Consider the following 18,884-nt stretch of genomic DNA (forward strand, 5'->3'; position numbering starts at 1 on the left):
AGGGGGAGAGGGGGGAGAGAGAGGGGGGGGAGGGGAGAGAGAGGGGGGGGGAGGGGAGAGAGAGAGGGGGGAGGGGAGAGAGAGAGGGGGGAGAGAGAGGGAGGGAAGGGGAGAGAGAGAAGGGAGAGAGAGAAGGGGGAAGATAGAGGGGGGGGGGAGGATGAAGGGAGAGAGAGGGGGGAGAGAGGGGAGAGAGAGAGGGGGGAGAGAGAGAGGGGGGAGAGAGAGGGGGGAGAGAGAGGGGGGAGAGGATGAAGGGAGGGGGGGAGAGAGGGGAGAGAGAGAGGGAAGAGAGAGGGAGGGAAGGGGAGAGATACAAGGGAGAGAGAGAAGGGGGAAGATAGAGGAGGGGGGGAGAGGATGAAGGGAGGGGGGGGGGAGAGGGGAGAGAGAGAGGAGGGGGGGGGGGAGGATGAAGGGAGAGAGAGAGACAGAAAAAAATGAAATGAAAACTCTTTATTGACAATAGCCTGTTTGGCTGTCATGCCAGGAGGAGGGGGGGGTTGATCAACAATCAAACAACGAACAAAACCACACACAGACTGACAGACAGACAAAAACATGTCAGAAACACACACACACACACACAGACACACAGAGTTTCAGTTTCAGTAGCTCAAGGAGGCGTCACTGCGTTCGGACAAACCCATATTCGCTACACCACATCTGCCAAGCAGATGCCTGACCAGCTCTCACACACACACAGATTGCGAAAACAAAGTGCGAGTATTATTTTTCAGGTTGTGTGTACTCATTCATTCATTCATTCAACTAACCCAAGCTAGGTCACACACACACACACACACACACACACACACACACACACACACACACAGAGAGAGAGAGACAGACAGACAGACAGACAGACAGACAGACAGATTGCGAAAGCAAAGTGCGCATATTATTTTTCAGGTTGTGTGTACACATTCTTTAACTCAACTGACCCAAGGTAGGTCACACACACACACACACACACACACACACACACACAGAGAGAGAGAGAGAGAGAGAGAGAGAGAGAGACAGACAGACAGACAGACAGACAGACAGACAGACAGACAGACAGACAGACAGATTGCGAAAACAAAGTGTGCGAATATTATTTTTCAGGTTGTGTGTACTCATTCATTCATTCAACTAACCCAAGCTAGGTCACACACACACACACACACACAGAGAGAGAGAGAGAGAGAGAGAGAGAGAGAGAGAGAGAGAGAGAGTCCAACACTCAAATTTCCACCCACTCTTAATGCGCAGAGATTAATCATCACACCACGCTGATAACTTAAGTCGTACAGACGATAACCTATAATTAAATTATCCGACAACACGACTCATTCACTGACGTATTGTCTGTGTCTGCTAACCTTGTCTCGAATTTCTTGGGTCGTCTTGATAACGTGGATGGGGTATGAAATAAACATGTGATGCTTTGAAACGATTTCGAAACAGCACGCACCTGCCATTTGAAGAATTTCTGTTTATTGACTTGTAGTGGGGCTTTTTTGACTCACTTGTGTAAACAAAGTGAGTCTATGTTTTAACCCGGTGTTCGGTTGTCTCTGTGTGTGTGTGTGTGTGTGTGTGTGTGTGTGTGTGTCCGTGTGTCTGTGTGTCCATGGTAAACTTTAACATTGACATTTTCTCTGCAAATACTTTGTTAGTTGACACCAAATTAGGCATAAAAATATGAAAAATTCAGTTCTTTCCAGTCATCTTGTTTAAAACAATATTGCACCTCTGGGATGGGCACAAAAAAATAAATAATGAAGCCTAATTATATGCAAACTGCATTTACTGTTATATTTATATTTTTTGTATTCTCTAAGCTTGGCACTTTGATCTGATATTCTGACCCAGCAACAAGAGCAGTCATTATTATCATTTTTTGTTCAAACAGGAACTTCTTTTGCTAAGCATGGAAGTCTTATTTATTTTGCAAACGTTTTGGTGCAGTTAGTAAAAAAGGGAAATTACTCTGTAATTAATGCTAGGGGACTTAATTTGCTTTAGACTGATCTTTCTCATCTTAAACATTACATTTTGAAATTATACTCAATTCATGAAAAGCTTGTGTGTTTTACTCTCAGTCACAAGTGAGTCTTGAAGGCCTTGCCTCTCTTGTTGTTTTAGGATTGACGTTTCGGATTCAGATGATTCTAAAATATTGCAACCTGCGATTTAATTCAAGAATTTCTGTCAGTGATTAATTTATAGCAGTTTTTGTTTTGTTTTGTTGTTGTTTTGAATGAATGTTTCAGCTGCAAAATGCTGAACTTGTGTTTTTAGGAATTTCTGTCAGTGATTAATTTGTAGCTGGGCTTTAAAAATGAAATGGAATGAATGTTTCTGCTTTAAATGATTTGAATACCACTTATAAATTTAAGAAATTCTCTATTGAATAATTTGTAGTTGGGTTTTTTTTTTCATTTTGGAACTGATTTTTCTGCTTCAAGTGATTTCAAATATTGCACCTGCGATTTGAAGATAATGGATAATTTGTAGTGTTTTTTTTTTTTTAATTTTATTTTGGAATAGGTCTTTCTGCTTTCTGCAACTTAATCCTCTACAACAGAGGAATATAAATCTCAATCCTCCACAACAGAGGAATATGAAACGCAACTCAATCCTCCACAACAGAGGAATATAAATCTCAATCTTCCACAAAAGAGGAATATAAATCTCAATATTCCACAACAGAGGAATATAAATCTCAATCCTCCACAACAGAGGAATATAAATGCAACTCAATCCTCCACAACAGAGGAATATAAATCTCAATCCTCCACAACAGAGGAATATAAATCTCAATCCTCCACAACAGAGGAATATAAATGAGGAATATAAATGCATCTCAATCCTCCACAACAGAGGAATATAAATCTCAATCCTCCACAACAGAGGAATATAAATGCAACTCAATCCTCCGCAACAGAGGAATATAAATCTCAATCCTCCACAACAGAGAAATATAAATCTCAATCCTCTACAACAGAGGAATATAAATGAATCTCAATCCTCCACAACAGAGGAATATAAATCTCATTCCTCCACAACGGAGGAATATAAATCTCAATCCTCCTCAACAGAGGAATATAAATCTCAATCCTCCACAACAGAGGAATATAAATCTCAATCCTCCACAACAGAGGAATATAAATCTCAATCCTCCACAACAGAGAAATATAAATCTCAATCCTCTACAACAGAGGAATATAAATGAATCTCAATCCTCCACAACAGAGGAATATAAATCTCATTCCTCCACAACGGAGGAATATAAATCTCATTCCTCCACAACGGAGGAATATAAATCTCAATCCTCCTCAACAGAGGAATATAAATCTCAATCCTCCACAACAGAGGAATATAAATCTCAATCCTCCACAACAGAGGAATATAAATGAATCTCAATCCTCCACAACAGAGGAATATAAATCTCAATCCTCCACAACAGAGGAATATAAATGAGGAATATAAATGCAACTCAATCCTCCACAACAGAGGAATATAAATCTCAATCCTCCACAACAGAGGAATATAAATCTCAATCCTCCACAACAGAGGAATATAAATGAGGAATATAAATGCATCTCAATCCTCCACAACAGAGGAATATAAATCTCAATCCTCCACAACAGAGGAATATAAATGCAACTGAATCGTCCGCAACAGAGGAATATGAATCTCAATCCTCCACAACAGAGGAATATAAATCTCAATCCTCTACAACAGAGGAATATAAATGAATCTCAATCCTCCACAACAGAGGAATATAAATCTCAATCCTCCACAACGGAGGAATATAAATCTCAATCCTCCGCAACAGAGAAAAATAAATCTCAGTCCTCCACAACAGAGGAATATAAATGAGGAATATAAATGCAACTCAATCCTCCGCAACAGAGGAATATAAATCTCAATCCTCCACAACAGAGGAACATAAATCTCAATCCTCCGCAACAGAGGAATATAAATGAGGAATATAAATGCATCTCAATCCTCCACAACAGAGGAATATAAATCTCAATCCTCCACAACAGAGGAATATAAATGCAACTGAATCCTCCGCAACAGAGGAATATAAATCTCATTCCTCCACAACAGAGGAATATAAATCTCAATCCTCTACAACAGAGGAATATAAATGAATCTCAATCCTCCACAACAGAGGAATATAAATGAGGAATATAAATGCAACTCAGTCCTCCGCAACAGAGGAATATAAATCTCAATCCTCCACAACAGGGGAATATAATCTCAATTCCTCTCTAAACAGAGGAATATAAATGCAACTCAATCCCCCAAACAAAGGAATATAAATGCATCTCAAACCCCTCCACAACAGGGAATAAAATGCAACTCAATCCTCCACAACGAGGAATAAAAATGCACTCAATCCCCAAAACGGGGAAATAAAAATTAATCCTCTAAAAACAGGGGAAAATTAAAATGCAATCAATCCCCCGCAACAGAGGAAAAAAAATCTCAATCCTCCGCAAAGGGGAAATGTAAATCTCAACCCTCCACAACAGAGGATATAAAGATCTCAATCCTCTACAACAGGGAATAAAAAATGATCTCAATCCCCCAAAAACAGGGAATATAAATGAATCAACCCACACAACAGAGGAATAAAATGCAAGAACCTTAAACAGGGGGTTGAATTATCTCAATCCTCCACAACAGGGAAATAAAAATGCAACTCAATCCTACAACAGAGGAATATAATGAACTCTCTCCCAAACAGAGGAATATAAATGCAACTCAATCCTCTATAACAAAGGAATATAACTGTACTCAATCCCCCACAACAGAGGAATATAAATGCCTCTTGTTCCTCTACAACAGGGAATATCAATGTCAACTCAATCCTTACAACAGAGGAATATAAATGCAACATCAATCCTTCACAACAGAGGATATAAATGCAACTCAATGCTCTTAACAGAGGAATATAAATGCATCCCAATCCTCCACAACAGAGGAATATAAATGCAACTGAATCTCTAGAACAGAGGAATATAAATGCATCCCAATCCTCTTCAACAAGAGGAATTATAAATGCATCTCTTCCTCCACAACAGAGGAATATAAATGTAACTCAATCCTCCACAACAGCGGAATAAAATGCATCTCATTCCCTCCACAAAAGAGGATTATAAATGTAACTCAATCCTCCACACAGAGGAATATAAATGCATCTTAATCTCCACAACAGAGGAATATAATGCATCTCATTCCTCTACAACACAGGAATCATAAATGCAACTCAATCCTCCACAAGAGGAATAAAAATGCAACTCAATCCTCCACAACAGAGGAATATAAATGCAACTCAATCCTCCACAACAGAGGAATATAAATCTCAATCCTCCACAACGGAGGAATATAAATCTCAATCCTCTACAAACAGAGGAATATAAATGCAACTCAATCTTCCGCAACAGAGGAATATAAATGCAACTCAATCCTCCACAACAGAGGAATATAAATCTCATTCCTCTACAACAGAGGAATATAAATGCATCCCAATCCTCCACAACAGACGAATATAAATCTCAATCCCCCCCCCGCCCACCCCCCCTTCCTCCCAAAAGACGAGCAAACAGAAAACAGTGTTTCTAAATCCTCAGCACTCAGAACAGCTGGCGACCATTGATTTCACGCTGTCCACATTGCATACCATGCCCCCTTCACTGTGTCTGAAAGACATGTCAGGGATTTCGACGCATGGATAATATAGTAAGACATAGGTACAGCAGATGTCACTGCGCGACGCTGAAATCGATTCATGTCAACAGTCCATAGATCCTTGCCGGGCCATATATGGGGAGTGATGGCCTAGAGGTAACGCGTCCGCCTAGGAAGCGAGAGAATCTGAGCGCGCAGGTTCGAATCACGGCTCAGCCGCCGATATTTTCTCCCCCTCCACTACTAGACCATGGAAGTTTTATTTATTTTGCAAACGTTTAGGTGAAGATAGTCAAAAAAGGGAAATTACTCTGTAATTAATGCTAGGGGGACTTAATTTGCCACAAGTGAGTCTTGAAGGCCTTGCCTCTATTGTTTTTGTTGTTGTTTTCTTCTTAACACAGATTCTGTTCATCTCTTTTAGATTCAAATGATGATGGCTGGTTCTTCGCTTGCGAAGATCAGTGGGAAGTTCCCGCCAGGGATGGGCGGCATGCCTTTTCATGACTAATTAGTCCAATCCGTGATCTGCAGAGTCTGTGGCATTGTGGGGCACGTGCAGATCTGGCCTGCGTTGCTGGGCTGCGGATCTAGCTGGGTCTTTCCTTCTTCTTTTCTCCTGGATGTTCAGTCGTCTGGTTTCCTCAAAGTGTTGGGTTCCCCTGAGCGTTGAAGATCTCCAGCAACCTCTACTATCTGATGCTGACTGCTCCCATGTCTTGGGGTTGATGTCCGCTTGGCATAGTTGCTTCTTCAGTTGGTCCTTGAATCTTTTCTGTGGTGCGCCTGTATTGCGTTTGCCTTGGACCAACTCCCCATAGAATACTGCTTTCGGCATGCGAGTGTCAGGCATCCGGATGATGTGTCCTCCTTAACACAAATTCTGTTCATCTCTTTTAGACTCAAAATATGTCTATTGAAATGCGTGATTTTCTTTTTTTGATTTTTTAAAATTTTTTTTAAGGATGTATACATGTGAATCTTGCTTGCAAGTATTCAGATTTTCGTCGTTGTTTTCAAAATCAAAATGTTCTTCTAAATGCTGCATTTCAAACCACATCTATGATCTATCTCTCACCAAAGCCTTGCGGTTAATTGAGTTTGTAAAAATGTGGATGAACTTCTGTCAGTTTTAAAACTCTTTTTTTTTTCTTCTTCTTCTTCTTTCAGTATCTCTCTCTTGGCAATCATTCCACACACACACACACACAAAAAAAACCCAAAAAAACCGCACACTTTTTTTTTCCATTTTATGGTGTAATCTTTTCATAAACATGTGCAAAGCTCAAATGTTCTAAAAACCACCAAATTGCTTTACACTGAAAAAAAAAAAAAAAAAAAAAAAAAGATTTGTGTCATTTTCTCCTCCTCTTCTACAAGACAAATGTGCATGCACACACACATAAGCAGTTGAAGGTCGAAGCATTATTTATTTCACAGCGGGGTGGAGAAAAAAAAAAAAGCAAAAAAAAAGCGAAGCACATAGATTGATGTGCAAGCGTTCGTTGACAGTGATTTGCCCGGGACATTGCTGAAAGACTGGCAAAGAACAATAGGTGACAACCCCCCGCACCCCCGCCCCCCCCCCCACAGAAAAAACACTCCACCAGGATTATTCCACATCTGCATGCTAGCTTGAATTGGCTCGGTCAGTCTGAATAATTTACCACAACGATGAACATCAAGGAAAAACCACTGCGTTTTTCAGCCAAATCACAACTAGGAAACAACAATTAATAATAATCTGAACAGTAAATAATGATGACAATAACAAGAACCCCCCCCCCCCTCCCCCCGGCCCCCCACCCACCCCCCGCAACCCAATCAATAGTGAGCTCTCTTTAGTGCCAAGATGTTGTGGACTAACTTCATCTTGACAGTAATAATCGTAATTACAATGATAAAAAAAAAAAACCCAAAAAACCCCCTCTAAACAATAAAATATAGCACACTCTCTTGAGCCAAGATATTGCAGACAAAAATAATCTTAACAGTAGTAATAATAATAATAATACTAATTTAAAAACAACTACAACAATAAATCGCAAGCTCTCTTCTACAGATATATTGTGTGGACAAAGATCATTCTTACAATAATAATAACTACAATTAAAAAAAAAAAAACAAATTATAAATAGTAAGCTCTTTTATGTCCCAAAACATTTGTGGATGGATATATAAAAAAAATATAAAAAAAAAAATAAATAAATAAAACCCAACCCCAAATTACTGAATCATGCATAAATAATTACATTCAAGATGCAGTTTCCTTCCCGATGCAAACACACACACACACACACACACACAGAGCAACTCTAAAGCTTCCTTCTATTAAAGACAGAAATGAAAGCGGTGATTTTTTCTACAGAATATCTTTCATAATTAATCATTAACCTTTCCCCTTTAGACCTCTTACCTGTCAAGGGGAATACTACTACTACTGCAGTGGAGTGATGGCCTAGAGGTAACGCGTCCGCCTAGGAAGCGAGAGAATCTGAGCGCGCTGGTTCGAATCACGGTTCAGCCGCCGATATTTTCTCCCCCTCCACTAGACCTGGAGTGGTGGTCTGGACGCTAGTCATTCGGATGAGACGATAAACCGAGGTCCCGTGTGCTAGCATGCACTTAGCGCACGTAAAAGAACCCACGGCAACAAAAGGGTTGTTCCTGACAAAATTCTGTAGAAAAATCCACATCGATAGGAAAAACAAATAAAAGTGCATGCAAGGACAAAAAAAAAAAAAAAAAAAAAAAAAGGGTGGCGCTGTAGTGTAGCGACACGCTCTCCTGGGGTGAGCAGCCCGAAATTTCACACAGAGAAATCTGTTGTGATAAAAAGAAATACAAATACAAATATAAATAATTTTCAATTGCTTAGATCATATGTGTCAGTCACACACACACACACACACACTCTAGGACACACCTACAGAATTGACTGTTAATATAGTGTTGTTTCAGCCACCTCAAATCTTTTTTTTTCTTCTACCACAAACACATCAACTGTCACTAAACTATCAACTTTCAACAACAAACTTCTAACCACATGTTTCGGTCTTCTTTTTTTTTTTTTTTTGGTCTACGATAGAATACAAAATGAAATAATAAAGCTGAAAGTGACAACAACATATCTGTTGTCACAAAGTTACCAACTTTCAACTAAAAATTCAACCAAGACGGGTTTTTTGTTGTTGTTTTTTGGGTGTGTGTGTGTGTGTGTGTGTGTGAGGGGGGGGGGGGGGGGGGGTTAAAGCGTTGGACATTCAATCTGAGGGTCCCGGGTTCGAATCTCGGTAACGGCACCTGGTGGGTAAAGGATGGAGATTTTTCCGATCTCCACATGAACAGCTGTGCAGACCTGCTTGTGCCCTGAACCCCCCTTCATGTGTAAACGGCATGCAGAAGATCAAATACGCACGTTAAAGATCCTGTAATCCGTGTCAGCGTTTCGGTGGGTTATGGAAACAAGAACATGCCCAGCATGCACACACCCCGAAAGCGGAGTATGGCTGCCTACATGGCGGGGGGTAAAAACGGTCACGCACGTAAAAGCCCACTCGTGTACATGCGAGTGAACGTGGGAGTTGCAGCCCACGAACGAAGAAGAAGAAGAAGAAAATGAAACAATAAAGCTGAAAATGTCACACACACACGGCACACACATAAACAGTGAGGGGTGGGGATTGTTGGGTGTGTGTGTGTGTGTGTGTGGGGGGGGGGGGGGGGGGGGGGGGGTGGGGGGGGGGGGAGGGGAAGGGGGCAGATGTTAAAATCACATTCAGCTGTACCCTTCACCTCTGTGTCAAGACATACTGTCATGCTTTCTTTTCCGAAATGATTTCTTCACACACTAATAATAACAAAAATTAACCCCCCCAAAAATAATAATAAATATAAATATATATATATATATATATATAAGAAAGAAAAAACCCCACTGCAGTTATATTTTCAATCCCTGGCTTCATCAACGTACTTATCCAGATCCAGACAGAACGACTTCACACCACATCTGAAACCAACAAAGACAGATACTTACAGGGCAAAAGACCGTTGTTTTTTTTTTGTTTTGTTTTGTTTGTTTGTTTATTTGTTTTCGCTTTTACAAAGCAGCAACTGAAATAGAATTCAAAATATAAAAAAAAGAAAAGCTCCTTATCATTATTATTTTTTTTTAATGTATATAATTATTATATATTTTTTTTTAATTATCATATTTTTTAACATCTTTCCAATCAGAATAAACAGTTGAGAGAAGGGGCATAACTTTTGAAAGAATTTTTGTGAAACTTCCATCAACTGTATTTCAACATTTCCAAGCAATGATGTAGTAGTTTTTCTGTTTGTTAAAAAGATGTCCTCCCCTGCCCCCCACCTCCAACCCCTAAAAAAAAAAAAACATATTACTTTTTTTTTCTTTTCTTTTTTTTTTTGCTGGGGATGGGGTGATCTTGAAGAGATAATACTACATACATAAAAAAAAAAAAGGGGGGGGGGGGGGATGGGGGGCAGAAATATTTGCAGGCATCAACATGTTTCAAAACAAGCAGAAAAAAAAAAAAAAAAAAAATAAAAAAAAATAAAATAATTTTTTTTAATTAAAAAAAAAAAAAGTGAATCTGGTTTTTACTGTAGACTTTTTTTTTTTTTTTTCTTTCTTTTAAATACTTTTTTTCTTGGTCCCACAAACCAAAAATAGTCATTTATTTTCACAGCTACATTTTAACATTTCACCATATCAAATGACGCTGTACAACTACCCCCCCCCCCCCCCATCCTTGCCCTCCTCAAAAAAAAACAAAAAAACCCCGCACCATTATATAACAAAATTCTTCAGCAAGTGGAAATGAATTTTTAAAAAAAAGTTGGTTAACAGTTATAATAATACTAACAAAAATATAATAATAGCAATAACAGCAATAATAATAATAAAGACAATGTTTCACAGATTAATACATAATATGTATTCTACAATCAAGAAAAATACTGACAAACAGTCAGTTTGCAGCATACACACACACACACACACACACACACCATGAAAACAAAATAATACTTCTAAACTGACTTGCATTTGCGGCAATAAAATTGCTCCCGTGTGCATACCATCCATGAATGTTGAACAGTTTAAACCATATTTACCTATGTCATTTACAAAAAAATACTGATGGACACAAATCATACACAAAAAGAAGTATCGATTTTTGAAAACTGATTCACTGCAAAAGGTTTAACAACTCTAGCCTAAAACTAAACTAAAAGTGGCTACTATTCATTCCAGTTTACATGTATAAATATTACACGCCATTTAATTGCAACATAACATTATACAAAGCCCATCATTACTTTTTATCATGCATGTATATAAATTACATATAATCACATATATAGACACCCCCCCCCCCCCCCCCCCCCCACACACACACACACAACCGAGTTTAAACCATATTTACCTACGTCATTTACAAAAAAATCTGCAGTTCCATCTGCTTCCATTAGAAATGTCTTAAATGATCATCAACATGTGTTTGGAATAGTTCAGAGTTTAACCCTGTCACCGCCAGTCAATTTAGAGTACAAAATTCCCTTGTGGTATAAACACAGAAAAGACAGTGGCTAAGAATAGCTGGGGATTCCCCCCCTGCGATGTAGAGAAAATATGGCCTATCCTACCTCCGAACATTAAGAGCAGTATGTTCATGGATAACAGACCAATGAATGGTCACCTTTCAGTGACATGGGTCCTCTACCACGCCTGTGCATAAATGCGAGCTTGGCAGTGAAAGGGTTAATTTGGAGCCCAACTGCCTCTTTGTTGTCATTCTACTGGTTGACTAGTTATTATTATTAATAATAATAATAATGGTATTTATATAGCGCTGAATCTTGTGCAGAGACAAATCAAAGCGCTTTCGCACCAGTCATTCACACGCATGCATAACTCTAAAACTGGAGAAACTAAAGTCAAGGAAGAGACAGGCAATGGAGGCTATTTTGGGAAGAGGTGGGTTTTAAGGCCAGACTTGAAAGAGCTGAGTGTGGAGACCTGACGAAGTGAAAGAGGAAGTTCATTCCAATCGCAAGGTCCAGAGACAGAGAAAGAACGGCGGCCAACAGTCGAGTGTTTGAATCTGGGTATGCGTAAACAGAGTGGATCCGAAGCCGATCGTAGAGAGCGAGACCGAGTGTAGAGGTGAAGGCAGCCGCAGAGATATTCTTTTTTCTTTCTTTCTTTTTACTTAATACTAATTGAGGAGAGAGGAACAGGTAAAGTAGTGATTATTTAAGGCATGGGTGGGGTGGGGGGGTGGGGGAGATGATAGATTTTTTTTTTTTTTTTTGGTCTAAAAATCATAAATGTGAATAGACGTCAAAAAGCAAAAGAACGGAAAAAAAAAACCAACAAAAAAAAAACAACGATCACACACCAAATACTGGTCCCCAGGAAGAAACACTGACTGATAGCAATATTCACACAATCCAAACCTCTATGATCTCAGCTGACAGTCGCCCTCCCCTCCCCCCCCCACACGCACACACAAAAAATATATAAATAAATAAAATAAAATAAACACACCACCCACAAAACAACAACAAACCACTAGCTCCACATACGATTGTCAAAAGAAGCCAACCCCAGCTTTCAAATCTGCCAGTAACACCTACACTCCCCCCCCCCCCCCCCATGTGTCAACTCACTGATCTTGATGAGCAATCACACCAGAACCCCTCACCAGCTTGCTTAATTTACATGCGCGGGAAGCAACACAGTTTTGTTTTTTTTGTCACGCTGAAAAGCTTGCGGCTGAGGTCCTGGGGGTTGCTGGACCAAAACTGCATGTGTGTCTTAATACCGACGCATATAGAAATAAAACAAACCACCAAAACACAAATCAAACCCTGTACCATATGGAAATACTCCCCTCCACCCCCCCCCCTCCCCCACAACCCCATGTAACTAGAAGAAGTCAAGCATAGCACGAAATCCTGTCAAACGCTTCCATGATGAAAGCCAAATTACTACGACGGCAACTCCCATTTCGGGTGGCCAAAGATTTAAAACTTGTTAAGGATTCCTCGTTTCCACGGAAAGCCATAAAATTAAGCGTCCTACTCACTACAAACTAAAAATCATCTCCAGAAGGTGCTGGTTATACAAGCTGACAAAAGAGAACTGGGGACCACAAGTCTTTCTGGCAAAACGTTCAGCTTTCGTTTAAAAACACCCTGATGCAGAATGACTGTCATGAAATCAAAAATGCTGATCAAGAAGAGGTTCCTGAGCTTCCACAGAAAACACAGTAATCAGTAATGTGGAGTGATGGCCTAGAGGTAATGCGTCCGCCTAGGAAGCGAGAAAATCTTAGCACGCTGGTTCGAATCACGGCTCAGCCGCCGATATTTTCTCCCCCTCCACTAGACCTTGAGTGGTGGTCTGGACGCTAGTCATTCGGATGAGACGATAAACCGAGGTCCCATGTGCAGCATGCACTTAGCGCACGTAAAAGAACCCACGGCAACAAAAGGGTTGTTCCTGGCAAAATTCTGTAGAAAAATCCACTTCGATAGGAAAAACAAATAAAACTGCACGCAGGAAAAAAAAAAAAAAAAAAAAATGGGTGGCACTGTAGTGTAGCGACGTGCTCTCCCTGGGGAGAGCAGCCCGAATTTCACACAGAAAAATCTGTTGTGATAAAAAGAAATACAAATACAAATAGACAACGATCTTTCTCTATAATAATGACTCATTAAATTGTACACGAAGTTACACATGCTTATCAAGAAGAGCGTCTTCTGCTTCCATACAAACACAATAATTAGAAATATACAATAATCTATTTCTATGATACAAACTCATGAAATTATTCATGCTTATCAAGTAGAGGTTCTCGTGTTTCCACAGAAACTAATCAATTAGGAAATATACAATAATCTATTTCTATGATGACTCATGAAACTATACATGAAATTATAAATGCTTGTCAAGAAGAGATTCTTCTGTTTTCATACTATTACAAAACACACTAATTAGAAATATACAATGATTTTCACCATAAATAAGGACAATCATGAAATCATGAATACCTAAAAAAAATTCCTTGTGTTTCCATTTGAACACAGTAATAATAAATAAATAAATAAATAAATAAATAAACCATATCTTTTCAATACTTCTATGAGGCTTCAATGAAAACTTTAAAAAAAACTCAAGAAGACCTTACTGCAACACAAGTGTCCACACAGTAATAAACACTGCAATCATCGTCACAATGATGGACAGAAGTGATTGATTAAGCGAAATAAAGTTGACGGACAAAAATCATTAAAAACAACAACAACAAAAAACAACAACAATGAAAACTGCAGCCTAAAAACTAAACTAAACGTGCCACTGTTCATTCCAATATACATATACACTGATGGACACAAATCATACAAAAAAAGAAGTATCGATTTTTGAAAATTGATTCATTGCAAAAGGTAAACAACTCTAGCCTAAAACTCAACTAAAAGTGGCTACTATTCATTCCAGTATACATGTATACATATTACACGCCATTTAATTGCAACATAACATTATATAAAGCCCATTATTACTTTTTATCATGCATGTATATAAATGACATATAATCACATATATAGACACCCCCCCCCCCCCCAACACACACACACACACAAACAGCATTGCACTTTCATACCTGAAAATTGACATGAACAGACATCAACAAAAAATCATCACATTCATCAGGATAAAGCGGTGGGCGCAATAGCCGAGTGGTTAAAGCGTTGGACTGTCAATCTGAGGGTCCCGGGTTCGAATCACGGTAACGGCGCCTGGTGGGTAAAGGGTTGGAGATTTTTCCCGATCTCCCAGGTCAACATATGTGCAGACCCGCCTAGTGCCTGAACCCCCTTCGTGTGCCAACGCAAGCAGAAGATCAAATACGCACGTTAAAGATCCTGTGATTGATGTCAGCGTTCGGTGGGTTAAGGAAACAAGAACATAATCAACATGCATACCCCCAAAAACGGAGTATGGCTGCCTACATGGCGGGGTAAAAACGGTCATACACGTAAAAGCCCGCTCGTGTACATACAAGCGAACGTGGGAGTTGCAGCCCACGAACGACGACGAAGAAGAAGAACAACAACGTGGATGTGATTAACGAACACGGACACAAACAACAGCACAGCTCAAAGGCAAGATAAATGCAAGGGGTACAATCTGAACACAGCTGTGTGCACAACCGAGTATTGCATGCTGGGTTTAAAAAAAAAAAAAATAACAACAACAGATATTAATCATAATAATCATTATTATAGTAATGGTACGACTCCAGCTACTTAGCACCCACTCTATCTCACTGCCGCACACTTTACCAACGCTAAAAAAAAAAAATTAAAAAAAAAAAAAAATGCACTGCGCTTCACACACACTCATACCTACCTGCATGCACCTCTACCCATCAAGAATACGTACTCACATACAGTGATACACTCATACACACAACGGTGGCATGCTCACACACTCACACATAAACTTGAGCACGTGCTCACACAATGTAAAAAAACAACAACAACAAAAAAACAAACAAAAAAAAACAAAAAAAAAAACCCACAAGAGAAAGAACACAGATTGAAAATTAACGAAACGCAAAGTAATTGTCCATGGTCAAGAAAAAACACAGAAACTGAACTGGTTGTGTACAGGTCAGAGAGAAAAGAAGAAGAAAAAAATCGCCTTAAGAAAAACAAGAACAAAACAACAACAACAAAAAAACATCTATTTTGAGCATGAAAAACAAAAACAAAAAAACAAAAAAAAAGCACTAAGCTTCAAATTCAAGTATATACTACGTCCCTCCACCCATGTAAGCTCACTTTGGATGTATGTAGAGTGGGAAAGGGAGAGCGTGAGTGGGGGGAGGGGTTTTGAGAAAGAGTGGCCATGAATGTTTTATGTTACTTGTAATATTTTCCTTTCATGTAAAGCGCCCTGAGCTCTTCGTGAGAAAGGGCGCTATATAAATGTACATTATTATTATTATTATTATAAATTCATTTACAGCCAAGTCTTTTCTGAAGGACTGTGACTCTTGAAACCTTCTTCTTCTTCTTCTGCGTTCACTCGTATGCACACGAGTGGGCTTTTACGTGTATGACCGTTTTTACCCCGCCAGCAGCCATACTCCGTTTTCGGGGGTGTGCATGCTGGGTATGTTCTTGTTTCCATAACCCACCGATCGCTGACATGGATTACAGGACCTTTAATGTGCATATTTGATCTTCTGCTTGCATATACACACGAAGGGGGTTCAGGCACTAAGCAGGTCTGCACATATGTTGACCTGGGAGATCGTAAAAATCTCCACCCTTTACCCACCAGGCGCCGTCACCGTGATTCGAACCCGGGACCCTCAGATTGACAGTCCAACGCTTTAACCACTCGGCTATTGTGCCCAACTCTTGACACCAGGAAGCAAGATTAGCACTGGCTCTTAGTGCTGCATGGGGCTAGTGTGGCACAGCACAGCCTCTGGAGAAAATTAGGAGGAGGTTTGCAGATAAGCAACCTACGCTCTGGCTGTGTTTCAGTGACGCTGGCACTCTACCTGGTTGATGCTGAAATGTGGAATCAGCGGTGAAAGGGTTTTCATCAATTTGACTGATGCAGCAGTCAAACGGTTAAAGAAGAGCTGAATTCTTGCAGCCCCCCCTCCCCCCCGATGAACCTGGTGGAGATTTTCCCCGATCTCCCAGGTCAACATATGTGCAGACCTGCTAATGCCTGAACCCCCCCCCCCCCCCCCGCACCCCCCCTTCATGTGCGTACGCATGCAGAAGATCAAATACGTGGGTTAAGGAAACAAGAACATACCCAGCATGCACCCCCCCCCCTCCCCCCCACCGAAAAAGAAACATGGCTGCCTGATGGCAGGGTAAATAAATAAATAAATAAATAAAACAGTCATATATGTAAAATGTTACAAGTCTGTGTGAGCAAGAGTGTGTGTACACAACCGAAACCTGATTGAATGACAAAGGAAACAAACGATGAGCACCGGAACGGCAGCTATCAGTCAAGCTCTACCCAGGTAGGCGGCCTGCTGTGTAAATGACTCTGTGTTAGTAAAGCGCTTACAGTTTGGCGTTTGTGTAAAACGCTTACAGCTTGGCGTTTGTACAGCGCTTAGCGCTTGGTTTCTTAACGACGACAGGTGCTATGTAAGCATCCACATCCTGTGGTACACCATCATCAACTGACACAGTACACAATAAGCAAAATTCCACCACAATTTCATGCCAAGCTGATTTCATTTTCCACCAAACTTCAGCACAGAAGTGGGTAAGGAATGTATCCCCCCCCCCCCACCCCCAACACACACACACATCATAAAACTCTAACTGAATAAACACGTAATGAATCACTCCCTCTCCCGTCTGTCTCTCGCTTGTCAAGGCGATTAAAAACTTAACATCTTAAAAACAAAACAAAAAAACCCAAAAAAAACACAACCCAGCATCCATGCACAAAAACCATTCTCGGAATCGTTTCCTTAACAACATACAGACTTTCTCAAAGACCCTGTCATCATTACTAAAAGCACACTAGTAACCCCCCCCCCCCACCCGCACCCCCCTCCCCCCAACCTTTCTATTCTGGCTCACATATGGCTGTGATATTTCTACAACACGTGTGTGATCTCAATACCTTGTATTTCATACTACTCCTAACGCCAGGTATGCAAATGACAAAACCTGGATTTTATATAACCTTCTAATTACAGGTGCGCCAACTTAATACCTGAATTTTATGCCACTTCTAATGACAGGTGCGTGAATGACAGTACCTGGACTATATAAAACTTCCAATCAAATTTGTATAAACTTGATACCTGGCTGTGTAAGCGTAATACCTGGATTTTATGCTACTTCCATTAACAGGTGTGTGAATGACGATAACTGCTTTTTATAAACTTCCAATCACAAACATGTAAACTTAAACACCAGGATTTTTATACTGCTTCCAATGACAGGTGTGTGTGAATAACAATACCTGGATTTTACACTACTTCTAATGAAAAGTGGTGTGTGTGAATAACAATACCTGGATTTTACACTACTCCTAACGACAGGTGTGTAAATAAGAATACCTGGATTTTACACTACTTCTAACGACAGGTGTGTGAATAACAATACCTGGATTTTACACTACTTCTAATGAAAAGTATGTGAATAACAATACCTGGATTTTACACTACTTCTAATGAAAAGTGTGTGTGTGAATAATACCTGGATTTTACACTACTTCTAACGACAGGTGTCTCTGAAAAAAACCAACAAAACAAAACAAACCAGCATCCATGCACAAAAACGACAGGATTTTACACTACTTCTAATGACAGGTGTCTCTGAATAACAATACCTGGATTTTCCAACAGCTTTCAATTACAAATGTGTAAAGCTCATACCTGGATTTTATGCTACTTCCAACGACAGGTGTGTGTGTGAATGACATTACCTAGAATTTATCACACCACTTTCAATGACAGCCGTGTGACTGACAATACCTGGATTTCATACCACTTACACTGACAGGTGTGTGAATGACAATACCTGGATTTTTTTTTTTTTATACTACTTCAAACCACCTGGATCTTGTACTACTTCCAACTGGCAGATTTGTGAATAACAATACCCGAATTGTGGCATGATCTCCAATAATGACAGGTGTGTGAATGACAATACCTGGGGGTGGGTTTTTTGTGTTGTTTTTTTTACTACTTCTAACAAAAGTTTTAACTCAAACTCTTTTTCTTTTACATCCCATATATTATTTATTCGTACCACAGTTACTGCGAAACATGCCTGGGAGCAACAGGTTAAGCGCTGTGCAAATGCAAAACATCACTATCATTATTGTTCTCGACAAAAAGTTTGAAGGGCGCTAAACCTAGTGACAGTGAGAAAGCAAGACCCCAGCAGAAGAAGAAGAAAATAAAACAAATTCCAGTCCTGCGACTAACAATATGGGCCAGTCCACACACACACACACACACACACGCACGCAAAAGAAAAGCCAGTGCATGCAATACCGAAAGTGACTAAAAACAAAGAAAACATTCAACCGCTCAAAAATACTTCTTTTTTTTTTCTCTCTTTCTTTCTAAAAACAGCATCACATTATC

This window comes from Babylonia areolata, chromosome 33, assembly GCF_041734735.1.
Source record: "Babylonia areolata isolate BAREFJ2019XMU chromosome 33, ASM4173473v1, whole genome shotgun sequence".
Classification (NCBI taxonomy): domain Eukaryota; kingdom Metazoa; phylum Mollusca; class Gastropoda; order Neogastropoda; family Buccinidae; genus Babylonia; species Babylonia areolata.